Below are 18,160 nucleotides of genomic sequence, written 5' to 3' on the forward strand. Positions count from 1 at the left end.
TGACGTAATTACACGCTGCAAGACAGCCCAAACCAGGGTGTCAGTCAGTTAAAGCTTCAGATTGCTCTGACCGAGATGGAACTTATCCACTCTCTTTGTACTTTTCCCAAGTAAAGGGTGGGACATTCATTGTGGATGTGTGGAAGCAGTCTGGTCCCGCACACTGCAGACACTTCCATGTCACCGCCAACCAGCTCTCCCACAACCGGTGTGATCTACCTTCCAGTCTTCCGGTGCCTTGTCTGTGACGAAGTATTCTGATTGTCCCGAAGCCGGTATTAGGTATTAATTCCTTTTCAGCTCCTGACTGCGGACAGTTCAATTCACCGTTTCTTTGCTTGGTGAAATTTCAAAGATTGAAAGCGACGCACATCAACCCCAAACCTCGTCACCTACTCGCTAACTCGACAAAACTTTGCATTTTCTTTCCATGCCAAGCATTTTACATGAATACATTGCAATGCCAACGCACCTTTTACCTGGCAAGACTGAAGTACAAGCTGTGATGAACAGTGTGAAACAGAAACAGCTACTTGAAAAACCATAGCCTCGATGGCATCTGTGTGAATTGCTCTGCATCGATAATTAGCAGAGAGCAAAGAGAGGAAACTGATGGTGTGGATGAGAAAAGGCCGAGCCAAAGTGTACTGTTGGAGATGATTTTGTTGTTTTTGAGAATTGTTTCAAATATTTTACCATGGTTGGTTCCATAGTGTAATGGTGAGCACTCTGGGATCTGAGTTCAAATCTCGGTGGAACCTGATTCCTTGTTGTCCCAGCTGCTGAAAATGTGGGACAAACAAGGGAAAGACATCTGGTGCTGGTGGGCAGTTTTGTTGCCTTTGTCATTGATGCTTGATCTACAAGGCTAGTTATCAAATCGTGTGCTCAACCGTCAGTTACCTGTTACAAAATGTTGTAAACGGCTGTCTTGCTCTTTTTGCTTCGTTGCTTTTAACCTCGAATTACCCGCACACATTCCGTTGTAGTAAAGGCAGGATCGGGTCTTTTATTTAAACATTCATACCAAACAAACCAATTATAAAAGTTACTGAGAACACTTCACAAAGGCAGCTTGCTTCGATTTCCGTGGCTGCTTGAGACACACACCTTCCGAATGTCCAGTGTCTCTGGTGTCTGCGTGTGTGAGTCTTATCTTAATACTCTTATTTCTTTACATTTAGACAATCACAGCTAACGGCTTTGTGAATTGTTTAAGACACAGACTTAATATTGCTTGTTTAACCTACAGATGTCATTAAATAGTAACAAAGGTACAATCAAATATTTAACATACAGACAATGACCAGTTACTCATTTCAATGGCTGAAGGCACCACATTGTCTAACAGTCTCTTTCCATCCAAACTTCAATTTCCTGTTTTTTAATTCAAACTTCAGACTGCGTGCTGAAGCAAAGAGTTCAGCAATGCGGGATTGTGCTCCCACATTCCCACACTTCTTCTCCTCGCCTCTCTGCAGGTCTTATCTGGGTAACATACATTTGCATGCTGGTTCGAACTCATTCAACAGCATTGTCCAGTTGTTGTCCTTGTTTTCCAACACGACATCCACAGTAAATCAAAATGACCAGCACGATCAGCTGAACCAGCACCAGCATAAGGACAGTGTGTATCATTGTGTTCATCACACCTGTTGCCGTCGGGCTCCATCCCAACAATGACTCCCACCAGCTTACATGTTCAATCTGCACCAAAGTTGTGTGCACGTTCTCGATTTCCGCAGTGTGATGGTTAATGTCCACAACGATTGCTTGATTTAAACTCTGCAGCTGTTGAAATGTTGTATTCCATTTCCGTATTTCCTTCTTCCAAATAGCAGCACGCTTCGGGTCAAAGTAGGGTTCCTGTAGATTCAGATTCTCAGGATGCCATTTTAAAGTCCGTTGGTCTGTGATCACCATATCCATTTTTACTTAAAAGTCAATTTTCAATTTTTTGATGTTTCCAACTGAATTCCATGCTGTTTTCATTCAGAAATGTAAACTCACAATCGGTGTCTTCGACTAAGTCTGTTACCCTCTGCACAGGTTTTAACAATTTCCTCTGCTTTGTGGGAGAAGTGTAACAACATACAGTAAAGGATGACGGAAATGCTGAATGGTCAGTCGAGAGACCCAGTCCTTCTCTCAGTTCACCCTTTGGAACTGCTGTCATTTACTCTCTCGACATTTGCAACAATCCAACTTCTATTTCACATCCTTTAAGATCATGTTTGTAACTCCCACATTTGAGCTTTTCACTGAACATCTCATCAGTTCTGAGACAGCCCATTCCTGCAGACACTTTAAATGTTTCTGAACAAGCTTCTCCCACTGCTTTCATCTCTGACTGTTCAGTAACTGTTCCTCGTGTATCTGGGGTGTTGGGGAACTGTCTCTGAAGAGGGGAATCCCCTTCCTCCAGGAGCACCTTCATTTGTCCGGCTGACCCTGTGTCCATTTCCCGCTGCCCTTCCACACAAGCCTCGATAAGGGTATGGCCACCCCTATACTGAAGTAAGGGTCCTAAAGGAACGACATGTGTGGTTGAGGCGCGGCATCCCTATAGGGATCATCCCTCACCTGCGGAATCTACCCCCGACCTCAGCAACTGAACCGAGCTTTCATTCCTGTCTGTGTCTCCAGCTTCTCTTTCCTGATTCTTAAACTTTTCTTTTAACTTTTCTAATTCTTTAGCCAGTCTATCCCTGTCCTCTATCAACTGACGGCCACCACCTGGTCCTGCTGCTTTTATGTGACTCCTCGCGGGATTCATCTACTCAGGCCATTCTGCCTTCCATCGCTGTAACCCCTGTCTCACTTCCATGACTGAAATTCCTGCAGCTCCCTGATACAAGCTTTCTACCCTTGCCAACCATTTATCAAAACGTGCTTCCCCACCCCAGGCATCTACTTCCAGAACTACTGATGGGGGTAGGAGAGTCAAAATGATCTCTCTATGTGTACCATCCCCGTAATGACTGATATCAATCCAATGACTTCCCAAACTTTTACACAACTGGAATATACGTTCCCCAGCTTCCCTGGGTCCTTCCCCTGTTAATAATGCAAGCCGCTTTATTAACTGTGGCCCGAGTGAGTAACAAAGATTGCAGCTATTATTCTACCAAGCATGAAACCTGGAAGTTGTTTCAAAACCTACTACCTTTCCCTGGTGATTCCCTCAAGCTCACAGAACCATGTGAACCCTCGGTTTCTCTGATATGTCCCAGACTGCCACCATCCCAGAATATTACATCACCACTGGGCAAAGTTATTAAGATCCTGAAGAGATGCAGGTCACACTTCACGAAGGATAGCTCTAATGTCCTGTAACTGTACCCCTCATCGCTCATACCAGGTAGCCCCAAAACCACTTAAGATCGTGTTCCCTTCACGAGCTCCATAGGGAGCAGAGGAATCATGATCCTGCTCTGGCCTTGTCCACTCGAGCGTGCTTCCCCCACTCTCCACATTACCGGAAGGTCGTGCGTAATGTTGTGGGGTGTTAAGCGTTTGAGTAACCGAAGAGGCATTTAAGTGCTCCGCCTCCGATCCTAACGTTGCCACGTGAACCACACGGGTTCGAGGCTCCGAAGTCAGAGAAGACAAAGGAGCTGTGGCTGGGAACGGTGGGCATTCTCCCTGTCCTTTAAATCCCTTTTCAACTCTCAGACCCGGGGAATCCTCCGAATACCACCCAGCATTATCAATTGCTGTCTCCGCTGGTCAACCGAATTCCACCATCTGCTGCAGCTTAGATATTCCTTTCTCTAGATCTTGATTACGCTTCTGTTCATCAGCAATATGCTGATTCAGCGTCAGAACAGTCCTGGCTGCCCCGAGTGCCTGAAATCACCAATTCTCTACTTCTTTACTCACTGCTGTTCGCTGCTCTCTGAGTTCTGAGACTTCCCTATCTCGAGCCTCAGCCTCTTCTCCTAACGTTTGAATCCCCAGCATGAGACACTGCAACACGAACGCTTTTCTCTTTTTATCACTTTTTAACCCAAACACTTTAATCTTTTTTAACTGGACACTCTCCACTAAGGACTGCCGTGTCTCTCTCCATCCTCCTGTCATTGTTTCCTGTCTTATCCCATAAGTTCCCCCTTTCAACTCAATCCACTCATTAAGAAATGACTGGACTTCAACTGGAATATCCCCTGAGCCTCCTATTAGTAACTGAAGATCCCTTTAATCACGACAACTAAGAGAATGCTCACCCCTCGAACTGATGTGTGGGAAACACTTCTTCCAACAACTCAGCCAACTTTCTGCTTCATGACGAGGTCTTCGAATGAGCTAACGAACTTTCGAAAATCACGTCGGGGTCACCAAAATGTTGTAAACGGCTGTCTTGCTCTTTTCACTTCGTTGTTTTTAACGTCGAATTACCCGCACACACTCTGTTGTAGGAAAGGCAGGATCGGGACTTTTAGTTAATCATTCATACTCAGCAAACCAAGTATGAAAGTTACTGAGAGCACTTCACAAAGGCAGCTTGCTTCGATTTCCGTGGCTGCTTGAGACACACACCTTCCAAATGTCAAATGTCTCTGATGTCTGTGTCTCTACAGTCCATAAAAGTCATCTTTATACTGAAAAAGCCTTTGAACTTTTATTCTTTGCATTTAGACAATCCAGACGAACTGCTTTCTGAATCGTTTAACAGACAGACTTAATATTGCTTGTTAAACCTACAGATCTCATTATATATTAACAAGTTTAAACTCAAATACAGAACATACAGACATCGTCAAATCGTTTAGTCCTGAATTTCCATTATTCCCACCGTAACAAGGTACTCAAATATATAACATCCAGACAATGACCAGTTACTCATCTCACTGGCTGAAGGCACCACATTGTCTAACAGTCTCTTTTCTATCCAAACTTCAATCTTCCTGTTTTTTAATCCAAACTTCAGACTGCGTGCTGAAGCAAAGAGTTCAGCAATGCGGGACTGTGCTCCCACAGAGCACAGGATTTGACAACGAGACTTGTCGATCAAGCATCAATGATAAAGGCAATAAAATTGTCCACCAGCACCAGGTGTCTTTTACTTGTTTGTCCCAAATTTTCAGCAGCTGGGACAACAAGAATTGAGGTTCCACTGAGATTTGAACTCAGATTGCTGGATTCAAAGTCCAGAGTGCTCACCATTACACCATGGAACCAACCACACCACCATCTTTGAAAAAATTCTCAAAAACAACAAAATCATCGCCACCATTACACTTTGGCTCGGCCTATTCTCATGTCTCGCATCAGTTTCCCTTATTTACGCTCTGCTAATTATCGGCGCAGAGCAATTCACACAGGTACCGTCGAGGCTATGGTTTCTCAAGTAGTTGTTTCTGTTTCACACTGTTCATCACAGCTTGTACTTCAGTCTTGCCAGGTAAAAAATGCATTGGCATTGCAATGCATTCATGTAAAATGCTTGGCATGAAAAGAAAACGTTTTGTCGAGTGCGAAGGTTCACCAGACTGATTCCCGGGATGGCAGGACCGACATATGAGGAGAGACTGGATCGACTGTGCCTTTATTCACTGGCGTTTAGAAAGATGAGATGGGATCTCATAGAAACATATAAAATTCTGATGTGACTGGACAGGTTAGATGCAGGAAGAATGTTCCCAATGTTGGGGAAGTCCAGAACAATGGAACACAGTTTAAGCCATTTAGGACCAAGATGAGGAGAACCTTCTTCACTCAGAGAGTTGTTAACCTGTGCAATTCACTACTGCAGAGAGTTTTTGATGACAGTTCGTTGGATATATTCAAGAGGGAGTTAGATGTGGCCCTTACGGCTAAAGGGATCAAGGGGTATGGAGACAAAGCAGGAAATGGGTACTGAGGTGAATGATCAGCCATGATCTTATTGAGTGAGGTGCAGGCTCGAAGGGTCGAATGGCCTTCCCCTGCAAGTATTTTCTGTGTTTCTTTGTTTCTATGCAGTGCCTGCATTTCAAACAGCTTTGCTTTTATTGATCCTGCGGAATGCATATTGCACAGATAATCTCAGCACACATTGTGCAGACAAAGGCGCATTCGACGACAAAGTGATTTGTCCTCCGCTGATTTGTAGCAAATAACTGACGGTTGAACACACGATTTGACAACTCGACTTGCAGATCAAGCATTAATGACAAAGGCAACAAAACTGCCCACCAGCACCAGGTGTCTTTCACTTGTTTGTCCCAAATTCTCAGCAGCTGGGACAACAAGCATTCAGGTTCAAATGAGATTTGAACTCAGATCATTAAATTTAGAGTCCAGAGTGCTCACCATTACACCATGGCAACAACCATGACAAAATTTTTGAAACATTTCTCAAAAAGAACAAAACCATCTGCAACATTACAATTTGGCTCGGCCTTTTCTCTTCCATCGTGTCAGTTTTCCCTCTTTACGCTCTGCTAATTATCGATGCAGAGCAATTCACACAGGTGCCGTCGAGGCTATGGGTTCTCAAGTAGCTGTTTCTGTTTCACACTGTTCATCACAGCTTGTACTTCAGTCTTGCCTGGTTAAAAGTGCATTGGCATTGCAATGCATTAATGTAAAATGCTTGGCATGAAAAGAAAATGCAAATTTTTTCGAGTACAAAACATGCAGTGTCTGCATTTCAAAAGCGTTGCTTTTATTCATCCTGCTGAATGCATATTGCACAGATAATCTCAGCGCACATTGTGCAGGTGAAGGCAGCATTAGATTTCACAACTAGACCAAGCAACACTGACAAAGGCAACAAAACTGCCCACCAGAACCAAGTGTCTTTCACTTGTTTGTCCCACATTTTAAGCAGCTGGGACAGCAAGAATTGAGGTTCCACCACAATTTGAACTCAGATCACTGGTTTACTGAGTCCAGAATGCTCACCATTACACCATGGAACCAATCATGCCAAAGTTTTTGAAACATCGAAACATAGAAACATAGAAAATAGGTGCAGGAGTAGGATGGCAAAAATTCGTGGGACAACCTCCCCTGTGTTTGGACTCATTGGAAAGGAAATTTAATTTGGAACTATCAACTAGAAAGTTTGGGATCCTAACTGGAAGGAACTACGAGTTTTAATCGAATTTGGGATTTTACAAGGCAGATTGGGTCCGTGTGGAAAGGGCTGAGAACTAAAGGATCGTTCAAAGAAACCAGTTTGGGTATTGAAGCTGTCTGGGATATTGAAGCTGAACAAATTGTCTGGGGAATTGTGTAAACTCGAAAACCCATCTCCCCGGGAGACATTAACATAGCAACAATCAACCCAGAGATTGCCAGCCATCACTCAGAGCAGGAAACCCATCCAGCGTATACATAATGACAATGGCCCATCCAGCCCGCATGGAAAATCCAGGCCGAGGCTGACATTGCAAATACCAAAAATCTAATTTTCCCGATCAAGAAACAAATTCAAAAGATCGACACATCCGAGCCAGGTTACCATTAATGGGCCCACCAAAATATAACAAAGAGATATCAAGCCCGCCAAAATTAAAATCAAAGAATCGGGACTCATTTGGCGCGCAGATTAGAACAGCTCCCAAAGTATAACTGGGGCCCTGTTTTTTAACGAAAGAAGGAGAAGGGGAACGAGGGAAAAAGAAGAGAGACCACTGCAGCAGTTTGTAATAAGCCTTCCAGAGAGCTTGCTACACAGCCTCCTATGCAGGTCTTCTGAGCTCCAACATCTTCAGCCTCGACAATACTCCTGGACCACACTGCCCTGCTACCGAGGGAGAAGAAAGAACATTATCACAGCAGAGAAAGCAGTGCCCAGTAACTTCCGACATAATCATCGCGGAAGCAACTGATCACAGCCAACGTGGTAACATCGAAAACACCGCGACCAACAAATTCTAAGATAAACAGTCCTCAAGAAGAAACCAAAGATTCGAAAGTTTCCCTTCTACAATCTGTTGCTCGATACCAACAGGTGAAACATTACCCAAAAGAACTTTAAAACCAATTGCTGACAGAAGAAAGTGGGTACTCACCCATAAATCCAATACGCGCCCTACCGCATCAGCGGACACCACCCAACTGAAGACTATGCAGCAAGAAGTCTTTCACAACATTCAGGGTATGGCAAGCAGAACTTGCAGAGTCCAGTGAAACCAAAATTGCGAACCACTGCCAACTGACAATAAGAGGATTGGTGAGCATAATCCCTGTTTGCCCGAGAGTTTGACCTAGCCAGAGTTAGGCATTGGGATGTGGGAGGAGTATTATTATTCTGTAACCCCATGAATGTTTGGTAAAGTGTTTTTTTATTCTAGTAATTACAAGCTTGACATTGTACATTCTTACCCTTGTTAAAATCGAGGTTCTTTGCACCAAAACTAGTTGTCTCTTGTTCTTTGTCACATCGCCAAATAAATCTAAAGTCTAGAACCCAGGCTGTGCGAGCGATTCAATCCGCTCAGAAGGTCAGAGGTGAACCTGATCCCACACACCACCCCCGAGAGAATGGCGACTGCGGCAGGACTTTGGTGTAAAGGATGTGATGCAGAGATTGCTGTTTTGGAGGAAAGAACCAAGATGACAGAAAGGATTTCCTCCGATGTGTATAAGAAAGTGAATGTCACTCATCAATGCTTGAAACTATCATTAAGGAAGAAATAGCGGGACATCTAGATAGCAAGAGTGCAATCAAGCAGACGCAGCATGGATTCATGAAGGGGAAATCATGTTTAACTAATTTACTGGAATTCTTTGAGGATATGATGAGCATGGTGGATAGATGTGGTGTATTTAGATTTCCAAAAGGCATTTGATAAGGTGCCACACAAAGGTTACTGCAGAAGATAAAGGTACGTGGAGTCAGAGGAAATGTATTAGCATGGATAGAGAATTGGCTGGCTAACAGAAAGGAGAGAGTCGGGATAAATGGGTCCTTTTCGGGTTGGAAATCGGTGGTTAGTGATGTGCCACAGGGATCGGTGCTGGGACCACAACTGTGCACAATATACATAGATGACCTGGAGGAGGGAACAGAGTGTAGTGGAACAAAATTTGCAGATGACACAAAGATTACTGGGAAGAAAGCGGGTTGTGTAGAGGACACAGAGAGGCTGCAAAGAGATTTAGATAGGTTAAGCGAATGGGCTAAGGTTTGGCAGATGGAATACAATGTCGGAAAATGTGAGGTCATCCACCTTGGGAAAAAAAACTGTAAAAGGGAATATTATTTGAATGGGGAGAAATTACAATATGCTGTGGTGCAGAGGGACCTGGGGGTCCTTGTTCATGAATCCCAAAAAGTTCGTTTGCAGGTGCAGCAGGTAATCAGGAAGGCGAATGGAATGTTGGCCTTCATTGCGAGAGGGATGAAGTACAAAAGCAGGGAGGTCCTACTGCAACTGTATAGGGTATTGGTAAGGCTGCACTTGGAGTACTGCGCGCAGTTTTGGTCTCCTTACTACAGGAAGGATATACTAGTTTTGGAAGGGGTACAGAGTCGATTCACTTGGCTGATTCCGGAGATGAGCGGGTTACATTATGATTTATAGATTGAATAGACTGAGTCTTTTCTCGTTGGAGGTCAGAAGGATGAGGGGTGATCTTCTAGAAACATTTAAAATCATGAAAGGGATAGACAAGATAGAGGCAGAGAGATTGTTTCCACTGGTCGGGGAGACTAGAACTAGGGGGCACAGCCAATTTAAAAGCGAGTTGAGAAGGAATTTATTCTCCCAGAGGCTTGTGAATCTATGGAATTCTCTGCGCAAGGAAGCAGTTGAGGCTAGCTAATTGAATGTATTCAAGTCACAGATAGATATATTTTTAACCAATAAGAGAATTAAGGGTTACGGGGAGCGGGCGGATAAGTGGAGCTGAGACCACGGCCAGATCAGCCATGATCTTGTTGAATGGCGGAGCAGGCTCGAGGGGTTAGATGGCCTAATCCTGTTCCTAATTCTTATGTTCTTATTTAATGGGTGCTTGGTCTGTTGCGCGCTGAGCATCCAGGATATCTGCGGCCCTGGACACCCAGCATGGACCATAAGGAATCAGTAGAAAAGGCAATTTGGTTAGCCTGCCTGCAGCGACAGGTCCAACTCCGAGATAAGAACATCGAGTCACTGCAGGCGGAACGATGTGAATGTGCAGAAACATCACATGACAGGGCTATGGCAGAAGAAAGGTGTAGGGAGAACTCCGTAAGCTAAAACATGGAAAGACACAGCGAATGGAAAGGTTCAAAAACAGCCAGAACTATTTACAGTGTCAGGTTACCGAGGCTAAGAATAATGAAAAGATACTGTGGGAGGAAAACACTCGCCTCACCCTTCAAGTAAAAGAGTTGGAGGAGAAGTTAAGAGACGTACAGCAGCTTATAAAGTAGCCAGCACTATTGAGTCAGGAGACCACGGTCCCTGCCAGCAACAAATCAAAAGTTTAACCCTTGCTCTGTCCAAGACAAAAGGCATGGTATTCCTAATAAACCCGTGTACGGCCCGGGTAAACCTGGAAGAGAAGGAGGAAACTGTTCAACCACCACCTGTGGTGCCGGTGACTATACCGGTTCGGCAGCAGGAGGGGTGAACGAGTTGTGGGGCGGACAGGGATAGTGGACCACCACCACCTGTGGCACCGAGTTTCAGCTTGGCTTGGCAGCAGAGAGGAGGGGCAGCTGAGCCAGAACAGGAAAGGCCAGAACCAAGGCCAATGTGCCCGGTCCGGCAACAAACGTTTGGCCCGCCCACCGGTGCTGGGGTTCTGGGGCCCCTGGAAAGTCAGTTTTGGTTCCCCACACGACCCAACAGCTTAGGGCTATGATAAGTCACCTGGGAAAGCTCACCACAAAGGGGGACACCTCGGTCCACTTTATGGAAGTGGAACAGGCAGGGGATATTAACGCGTGTGATGATGCTGAGATAGCAAAGATGCACCTCCTCTCACTGGACAGCAAGCTGTACAGGTTCCTCTCTGCCGAGAGCAAAAGGGGGCAGAGGACATGTGCTGCTGTCTAGGAAGATATTCGAGAAGCCATGGGCTGTAATGACGGGAGTCCCTTCTCCAGACTCATGGAAGAGTAGCGCAGGGAAGAGTTCTCCTGCCCCTGCCCAAAAGACCAAGACTGAGAAGCCAGCCCCTCCCCACCCGTTTGATACATTTCTGACTGCGCTGCGAACAATGCTGGATGGCTCTGGGAGGGTAGCCACTGCCACCGGTACCGAAATCCCATCTGCCCCATCCCAGCCAAAACAGTGACTAGAACAGACTCAGCCTGTCCACCCGTGTTCCCTCGAGTACGATGCGTGGGGGAAACCGACCGTTCAGATGGAGGTGGAAAAGGTGAAAGGGACTGACCTGCTGGATACCGGTGCATCAAGCACCCTTGTCTATGTAAATAACCCCGCCGCCTCACCTCTGTCTAGCGGGGTCCACTAGAGCTTGGTGGATTTCACAGGCACCGAGAAGGTTGGCTCTTTCTCCATTCCGTTCTCTATTCGTTTCTGAACACTCCACACCAAATGGACTTGTGTCCTGATGAAGTGGGAACAGGAAGGGAGAGGGATCCTGGGGGCTGACTTCATTCGAGGCCATGGGATCCTCGTGGATTTAAGAAACCACTGTCTTTCGGGGTCAGTATGTATGGGACAGGAGAGTGATGTGATGGTTATCCCAGAAAAATGGGGAAAAGGGACGGTGTGTACCATGAAGCCAAGGAGTGTTACAACCTTGAATCACTGGTCAGTAACACTCCAATGGAGAACCAAGAGTATGTAAGGGCAAAACTTGCAGCTTTTGCCACTCACAAACATGACTGTGGGAGGATAAACGGGGTCGAGGTTAGCATAGATGGTGACCCTATGACCTGTCCGTAGAAACAGTATAACTTCCCCAGGGAGGTGGAGGCAGACATGGAAACAGCCTTGGGTTCTTTAGTGAAACAGGGGTATTGAGACCAATAGCTACCCATGTGAACTCTCCGTTGTGGCCGGTTAAGAAACAGGACAACACCTGGAGAGCCACGGTGGATTATCGAGTACTCAACCGTAACATCCACGCCTGTGCACCCACTGTTGCTGCTGTCGTCGACCTCATTGGACGTATCCCAGCCTCCGCGACCACCTTCACGGTGCTGGATATTTCCAACGGGTTCTGGTCCATACCTTTAAGAAGAGAAGATCAGTACAAGTTTGCTTTTACCTTTAAAGGACAGCAATACACTTGGAACTGTCTCCCTCAGGGCTTCCACAACAGCCCCAGTATTTTCTATCAATGTATGGCCAACTGTTTAAAGAGCCTCAGCAGACCCCAGCAGCTGGTACAGTATGTGGACGACCTGCTCCTATTCACCAATGAGGGGGAGGAGCATGGTCCACTGCTGGCTGAACTGCTGGAGCTGCTGAAAGAAGAAGGGTTTAAAGTGAATCCCACAAAAGCACAGATCGGTCTGAAGGAAGTAAAATTCCTGGGACTGGCTGTGCGCGCTGGGGAAAGGGCCATTGACAAAGCTAGAAGGGAAGCAGTGCAGAAGTTACCAGCTCCCGACACAGTGACAGGAGTAAGATCTTTCCTCGGGCTAACCGGGTACAGCAGAGATTTCATTGAGGATTGTGCAGCCACAGCAGCCCCTCTGCTCCGACTCCTCCACAAGGGAGTGGAGTAGTAATGGGACGAAGGTTGCGAGGCAGCATTTATCCAACTCAATAAAGACCTGCAGACCGTGCCAGCTCTCGGGGCTATTGATGGGGGTGAAGAGTTTTCCTGGAGGTAGCAGCCAGTGGGGACAGCCTGAGTGCAGTACTGCTCCAAGAGCGGCACGGCCGGCTGAGGCCAGTGGTCTACTCCTCCAGGATACTTACGGATGTGGAGAAGGGATACTCCAACTTTGAGAGGCACATCCTAGCCACTCACTGGGCTGTGAAAAGATCACTGATTTTCACAGGGGATCCCCTATCACACTCCTTACCCACCATACGCCCATCAAAATGCTCCTGGACGGGAGGATCAAGGACGGGACAGAGAGCAGTGCCCGCATTGCTCGCTGGAACCTAATCTTCTCCCAGATGGACTTAAGGGGTAAGAGTCTCTGCGAGCCAAGACTCGCAGCCAACATGATCTATCCAGGGACCGCCCACCGGTGTTCAATAGAAGGGGTATGGGAAATTAGCATAGGTGTTCGGGCTGGGTTACATCCCACAAGCCGAGAGATCTTTGTGGACGGTTCAAGAACGGATTTGCAGGTGAACGACTCACAAGCTGTGGAGTTTATGACGCAGAGGCAGGCATTGCCCTGGTGATTAAACTCCCCAGTACTATGAGTGCCCAGCACGCTGAACTGTCTGCGGTGGTGTATGTAGTCACACACCCCGAAGAATTCCCCTCCCGACACACGATTTTCTCGGACAGTATGTTTACATGCAATTCGTGTCTGGAGTACTTGGCTATCTGGTCCCGTCGCGGATACACATCTGCAGACAGGAGACCCCTGGCAATTAAGCCCCGACTGGAAAAGATCATGACAGCCGAGGGGAAGGAAGGGAAGATCTATATACATAAAGTGAAGGCACATTCCACCACTGAACCCTGGAGCGAGGGAAACCAGCAGGCTGACATGTTTGCCAAGCAAGGTGCGCGCACGCGCAAGCTCTAGGATCCGTAAAACCCAGGCCCTATCGCAACAGTCAGGGGCAGTATTGGGATGACAGGGAGGGCAGGGGTAGCATTGTCCCCGGACCTAAAAACGGTTCAGATCCAAGACCCCGTCCCTAAAACTGTTCTGAACACGCTAGAAAAAGGGGAAAGCGTAGACAGCCTGTACAGAAGAAATGCGTTTAACTGGGGAGCAGTGAGTAGTTCCCCAACAACAGCGGAGAGAATTCCTCCAGCTGGCCCACGAGGGTCCAGGAGCAGGACACCACTTGGCAATGGGTGGTACAGGCAGGATGGTGGCCAGGACTCAGGGAAGACGTCCGCGAGTTCTGTGCCAGCTGTCTGGTGTGCGCTGCCAACAACCCCGACGCCCAGAAAAGGAAGGTGTCTATGGGACATATCAGGAGGGCAGTGGGATCCTGGCAGTCGATCCAGGTCGATTACATTGGGCCCCGACCCACCGCCCAGGGAGATTACCAGCACTGTCGAGTGTTGGTGGATGTATTCACCAAATGGGTGGAAGCCTTCCCATGCCGAACAGCCACTGCCCTGAGAACAGCCAGGATCCTGGTCAGGGAGGTGTTCTCCCGATGGGGACTACCCCAGTACGTGGATTCCGACCAGGGGAGCCACTTCACCAGGCAGGTGATGCAGGAGACCATTAAGGTGCTCAGCATCAAAGGGAAATGGCATTTCGCCCACAACCCGCAGTCATCCGGGCCTGTGGAGTGTTTAAACCGCAACATCAAAGAAAGGCTGCGAAAAGAGACAGGGGACTCAACTAAGAGGTGGGTAGAGGTCCGACCACTGGTCCTCATAGGGATCCGGGCCAGCCAGTCAAAGATCACGGGGTACTCCCCGTATGAGCTCATGACCGGCAGAGCCAGGCGAACCCCCACCCATGTGTTAGCCCCGGTACTCACGGAAGGTCAGCTTAGGGAAGCGAGCCGGGACGGCTTTGTCAGGAACCTGTTTGAACACATTAAACAGATTCACTGGCAGGCTGCTGACAAAATGGGAAAACAACATCGGCGCAACTGACTGCAGCTAGAACCCCAGAAACACCATGAATGGGAGATAGGGGACCAGGTTTTGATATGGAACTACGCTCGAGTAGGGGTTTATGAGGCACTGTACATGGGGCCGTACCACATTGTCGACAAGGCAAGCCCCCTGGTCTGTGCCGTGAAAATGCCTCGCCGTACAAAGTGGTTCCACATAAACCAGTGCAAACTTTTCAACCCCGGGACAGCAGCTAAACGTAAGGGACAGCCAGGAACAGGGAACCGTGCTCAAGGCAGGGACCCTCAGCCAGCAGCCCCCGACTGTGGAAATCCCACAGAGGACGTGGCAGACCCACAGACTGTACCCAGAGGGGCGATGGACTGAGTTACTGGAGGAGCTATCCCCCCAATCATTTGGGACATGGACGCACCCCCAGGGGTCAAAACCCTGAGAAGGACTCTCCGCACGCCACGGCCTAAGGCACCGTGGTCACCAGCGCCCCAATTTAAGTGGTTCAGCCCCGGGAGAGGGACCTGCCGTGAAAGGGTACCTAAGATCAGGGACCAGCCTGCGAGCAGGGACACCCAGCCGGTAGCCTCGGGAACGAGGGACCCCCAGAAGAGATAGTGATGGACCAGCCACTAATTGGGGGTCCCCAGCCCACGGCCCTCAACCAGGCAGAACCCCCAGGGGACAAAATGAACCAGGCAGCCACCCCAAAGGAGCGGTGTGCTGTATCACCGGAGGGGACATTCCCCAATAGTGTGGGACTCAGACCCACCTCCGGTCAGGACACTCCAGGTCCTGCGGTACAGTCCGACCTACTACCGGCCCCGCTGGAAACACAGAGGCCAGGGAATAAAAGAGAAGGACAGGAATTAACCTGGCCACCCGGAGATGGGTGGCAGATGTACATAAATAATACGATATGTGTTAAGGTATGTTTAGTAAGAATCTAGTGTCGTGTAGTTTATGCGTGTAATGATTTCAGGGCACCACAACCGAAAATAAACCACACGTCTGGAAGGTGTGAAACGAGTAGAATAGGATCAGGATGTTTATATGAATATAGAAGTTAAGAGTTTCAGCCGACAGCCGGTGACTAAATAGTGAAATATGTGTTGGGGAAAGGAAAAGACTCCAACTTGTCAGCAGTAAAAGAGGCACTACAAGATCGATAACAACATGAACAGCGTGCTGTTCCTGCTCGCACTGATAAGGATGAGCAGCGACAGCTGAGGAGACGTGGAAGAATCCTCCATTTATGGTCTCAGGAGAGAGAGCACCGATCGTGACTGCAGCGGGTGGCACCCCGGGTGTGGAAGGGCTCACCGTGTACGCCCACGAGGGAAGGTGGCCAGGGTGGATGGGGTCTCATTCCACCCACTACTCCAGCCAGGAAGGGTTTACCTCTGGGGAGGCCTCCGTTCCATGCCCCAGGATACGGGTCGTTGCTGCGTGGGTCAGTGTCACGGAGGGAAAACGTGTCTGTTTGACTTGTAAAGGAAAGATTCCCCTGGGTAGATGGTGCTGGCTCAGGAAGCTGCGCAAGGATGTGGGGGATCAGCACTCTGACTGGGAAAGACTCGGGAATGACACATACCGTGCCATCACGGGGACACGGGGAGGAGTTAAGGTGTGTTAGAACAAGTGGTGGGAGTCTGAACAGGGAATTTACGTCTGCAAGTGGTGGTCAGAGGAGATCTGTCCTGCAGGCATATCAATCGCCTTTGCCAGGCAATGTCAAGGTGAGGGGGAAGGGATGGGATGGGATTCCAGCCTACACGGGTGTGTAGTCCCCCACTCCCTACTCCCAATTAACACCCCGCCAGTGAGAACAATAATAGAAAGGTGTCCGACCACCACCAAGTGACTTGGGAACGGATTAGTATTGGTACCAATCGAAAAGGTGTTATACCAGGGGCTACATTATGCAGTAGCTTCAGTTATTTTAAACTTTACCGAGGTGCATATACCTGACTAATGCCCGAAGGAAACAGAGCAGCTATACCAGGCCCTACTCAGAGAAATGTTCAAGAACTTTTATGAGTTAGAATTTGAGAATGTAGACAAAACAGATATATACATCCGATACGCTAGGGAAACCATGGGCACGGGAAGACCTAGAAGGGGCACCTTGAACGACATTTTAACTGCATATCATGCAGGATCCGATGTGATAAATAGCCTGGACGATATAGAACTACACATGCAGATAAATGGTCTAAAGAACCAACTGAGAAACATCATGAAATAAGAAAACACAGGAGAAGGCTCAGAGCTACACGAGGACCAGGCTATGATGATCCATTGAAAGGAAATCGTGGCTGAGCTGGAACAACATGCACAGACAGGGAATGCACTCATACGGGAGGATAGGAATGCTTCTGACCAGGTTGCACAGAACGAGGTGTGTGTGCTGTACGGGGCATGGTTGTTGGGCGAGGGCCGCAACAACCTGGAGGATTTAAAACAAGGTTTAGTCCCCTACTGGATCAGTAACAAGCACCTTGCAGCCCTCCACCCGTACAGTAACTCACTAAGCCCGTGCCAGCTCGGCCTAGCTTCTGAAACTTACCCTGTCCCAGTCGATCGCGATGTTCTAATCACACCATCATGGGGATAGTACTAAGGATGTCGGTCTTGTGTGGGACAGCCCTTCAACACTGTCTACAGGGTGGAGAACATTGGAGTCATTCAAGGAGGTGCACATGTTCATTTGACAGCAGTCCCACCCTATGTCATAAAGTGGGAACACGCTGCGACGGGTACTGACCTCTCCGGGTGCAAACATAATACTGTGTCCCCAGCACTTGAACACCTATTCTAAACCACAGTGTGGGTTTAAAGCTGCTGGTGCACAGTCTATCAACTGTACCATGGAGGTAATGGCACAAAACCATGTCCCTCCACAGGGAGCATACATCGGGGGTGGGACAGATTGTGTCACCACCAGTGCGCCCCACTACCAACATGGACACTTCTGGTGTCCGGTCAGTGACAGCAGGTTTTGCTTTAAACCCGAGGCAGAAGTTCAAGTGTCCCAGGAACGGATTGTCCCCATTCCTGAGCCCTCCACTGTTCACCTCACTGAGGGAGAAAACATCACAAACCTGCAGGATTATGTTGTACATTTGGCGATGAAATTCCCCCACTACCCGAACAACTTACTGCTCTGCTAGCAGCTGTAGTAATCTCACAAAAACATTTCGATTCTCGAGAACAGAAAACAATTGAGATAGGGAGAAAGATTCTAGAGATCACAATTCCACCTTGGTGGGACATTTTCAGAAATACAGAAGTTCCTGCCGGGATCAGAATAGCTTCCCACTTTTTGGTTGTCTGTCAACTCACGATTATTCTCTACTTATGGTGTCTCACTTGTTGAGTGAAACGCAGAGGCCGTCAGGTCAGGCACCAAAGGTGCTGTTCGCTCCCTGGCCAAACTTGGGATCGCACAGGGAGGAGTAACACCATACTACCATGAACTCATCCTTTTTTGGCGTGGAAGCAAGTCATCCTCATTTCGAGGGACCGCCTA

General features: G+C 47.9%; 1 non-coding gene across 1 annotated transcript; it reads right to left on the reverse strand.

Moving 5' to 3' along the window:
* Positions 1 to 5,108: 5,108 nt before the first annotated feature.
* On the reverse strand, positions 5,109 to 5,180 carry trnaq-uug (transfer RNA glutamine (anticodon UUG)). The gene has a single exon. It is a non-coding gene; the product is annotated as a tRNA-Gln (tRNA).
* Positions 5,181 to 18,160: the final 12,980 nt, after the last annotated feature.

Source organism: Pristiophorus japonicus, unplaced genomic scaffold (assembly GCF_044704955.1).
Source record: "Pristiophorus japonicus isolate sPriJap1 unplaced genomic scaffold, sPriJap1.hap1 HAP1_SCAFFOLD_219, whole genome shotgun sequence".
Taxonomy (NCBI): domain Eukaryota; kingdom Metazoa; phylum Chordata; class Chondrichthyes; family Pristiophoridae; genus Pristiophorus; species Pristiophorus japonicus.